This window comes from Oryx dammah, unplaced genomic scaffold, assembly GCF_014754425.2.
Source record: "Oryx dammah isolate SB20612 unplaced genomic scaffold, SCBI_Odam_1.1 HiC_scaffold_1, whole genome shotgun sequence".
In the NCBI taxonomy this organism is placed as follows: Eukaryota; Metazoa; Chordata; class Mammalia; order Artiodactyla; family Bovidae; genus Oryx; species Oryx dammah.
This window is the reverse complement of record NW_024070185.1, coordinates 96,234,548-96,237,430: the sequence shown is the minus strand read 5'-3', so window position 1 is coordinate 96,237,430 and position 2,883 is coordinate 96,234,548. Positions and strand designations below refer to the sequence as shown.

At 41.1% G+C, this 2,883-nt stretch overlaps 1 non-coding gene across 1 annotated transcript; it reads right to left on the bottom strand.

Annotated features, from left to right (window-relative positions):
- Positions 1 to 2,007: 2,007 nt before the first annotated feature.
- LOC120867973 lies at positions 2,008 to 2,115 on the bottom strand. Its single transcript, XR_005722102.1, has one exon. It is a non-coding gene; the product is annotated as a U6 spliceosomal RNA (small nuclear RNA).
- Between the last annotated feature and the right edge of the window lie 768 nt (positions 2,116 to 2,883).

Sequence of the window (2,883 nt, the reverse complement as noted above, 5' to 3'; positions counted from 1 at the left end):
ACACTGCACCATACCACACCACACTATACTATACTCCACCACACCACATCACACTACACTAGGCTACACCACACCACACCATACTACACTGTACCACACCACACCACACTATACTACACCATACCACACCACACCACACCATACTACATTATACTACACCACACCATACTATACTATACTGCACCACACCACAATATGCTATAGTACACCACACCACACCACACCACACTATAATATACTATACTACACCACACCACACCACAATACACTAGACTACACCACACCACACCATACTACATTATACTACACCACACCACACCACACCATACTACATTATACTACACCACACCACACCACACCATACTATGTTATAATACACTATACCACACCACGCCATACTACATCATACTATACCACACCATACTATACTATACTGCACCATACTACATTATACTACACTATACCACATCACACTATACTATACTACACCACACCACACTACACCATACTACTTTGTGCTACAGCACACCACACCATGCCACATTATACTATATTACAGCACCCTATACCATACTACACCACACCACACCACACTACGCTACACTACACCGCACCACACCATACTACATTAGACTACACCACACCACACCACTCCACACTACACTATACTACACCACACCACAATATACTATGCTACACTACACTATACTACACTACACAACTTGCAGTTCTGGAGAATTTCATACTGCCTTTCATTTTGCCCACACTGCCCCCTCAGTCCTCATTCCTTACCCTGCCCTCTCTGTTATCTCCTTTTCTCTTCAAGTATAATACAGGTCAGGTGCCTTCCAGCCAACCTGTGATCCCCTCAAAGTTGGGGTGGGATCCTTCCTTTAGGGTCTAGTAGATCTTACACTTTCCACAATAGCAGTGTATGACAGTGATATATTTGTCTGTCTCTTTCCTAGTCATTCTCAACTTTGGCTCTTCTTTGGTCTTTACCCCAGTGATTATAGTTTAATTAGTTAGCAGTGGGACCCATTAGGATTTTTGTAAAGCTTTAGGTAATTTTAACATGCATTCAGAGTTGAGAATCACTGTCTTAGACTCTAAGTTCCTCTGATCTTGGACCTCTTCTCAACTAACTGTATGTTTTCTCAGGGCCTGGATAACAGTGGATTTTCCAGGCTCTGTTGCTATTTGTTGACTAAATGAGTATAGATCATGAAAGAGCAAGTTTTGAGGGGGCGTATTTAGATATTCAGGAAGGGGAGGAGTTATTCCAGGCTCTGATTGAGAATAAGCATCTTTCCTTGAATACTCATCCCTGCAGAGCTTGGCCAAGCTTAAGATGCTGGAAGAGGGCCAACCCCTACCTGGGAGATGTATAATCTTAGAATGTTTCATCTCCATTTGCACATTTCAGCCTCACTTGTCCATCAATCACAAACGTTCTATGCATGAGTGAGCCTGGAAATAGTGGGAGTTTCCTAGCCCTGTAGCTTATGGTAGAATACAATAATAGAATAGACAGAGTTTATTTAAGTAGGAGGACAGGGGATCATGGCTGTTAAAATTATTTTTTATGACTCTTCTCTAATCTTTCAGAGTTACATTTAGTAGAAGTCATTCCTGTTATTCAAAGAGAAGCTATTAAAGCAGCTTATGTCCCCCCCCAACCCTGTGTACACTACAAATAAAAAATACTTACTCTGATAATATTAGCTGTACTCTCAGGTGAAGGCTTTCGTTCTGAACTCATGTTTGTCTTCACTATGTCTTAAAACATCTACCCTATCAGCTCATTTTGGCACTTTGTACACAGCAAATGCTGAAGCTCGTTCTGAATTCAGAGAGAAAAAGATCAAATATATTCCCAGTGGACACCAGACTTTTATTTTTCCTTTCTTCTTCTCTCTGCCAAAGTGGTGAACATATCCTATTTGGCTATTTAGAATTGTGTTTTTGCAGATTGGAGGATAATTGCTTTACAGTGTTGTGTTGGTTAAAAATATGGAACACTTCTGGAATTTGCATGTCCACCTTGGGCAGGGGCTGTGCTGATCTTCTCTGTATCGTTCCAGTTTTTAGTATATGTGCTGCTGAAGCAAGCACTAGAATTGTGTTATTTTTGTTTTAATGACTAGAGTAAAAACCTTTACTGAGTCTCACCAAGGGCTTGGAGTGAAGTAGTCTATCTAATGGAGAGAACCTTGTTTATCGTTCCTGTCTTTCTGTTAGTTTCATAGCCTGCAGTGGATCCTGGATCCTAAGGCAAAGATTAAGGACACACACTGTCATTTAAAAAAAAAAAAAGCAAAAGGAAGATAATAATTCACAATCTTGTGGACGCTGCATACAAAATTACTGTTTGCAAGAATCAATAATGGTGGAATGTTGGTGATTTCATACAATTTAACCTCATACATCACACAGCATACCCCAGTAGTTTGGAGTGTGATCTTTGGAGTTCTCCATTTACTAGCATTTACCATTTGCCATTTACTCCATGCACCATACTGTAACTTTGGGCTAGTCAGTGTCCCCATTTGGATGATCTTCATTGGATTATTGTGGAGATTCAAGAAAGTTAGAGGACTATTGTGAAGACTTCACCTGTTCAGAAATGTGATCTGTTGAAAATAACATGTTTATCTAGCAGATGGACACAGGGAAACTTTTGCAGGTGATGGATATGTTTACTACCCGTACGGTGGTGTTGATAACATGGGTGTATGCATGTGTGCGCGCTAAGTCGCTTTAGTCGTGTCTGACTCTTTCCAACCATATGGACTGGAACCTGCCAGGCTCCTCTGTCCATGGGATCCTCCAGCCAAGAGTATTGGAGTGGACTGCCATGCCCTCCTTCAGGAAGCACAGCAT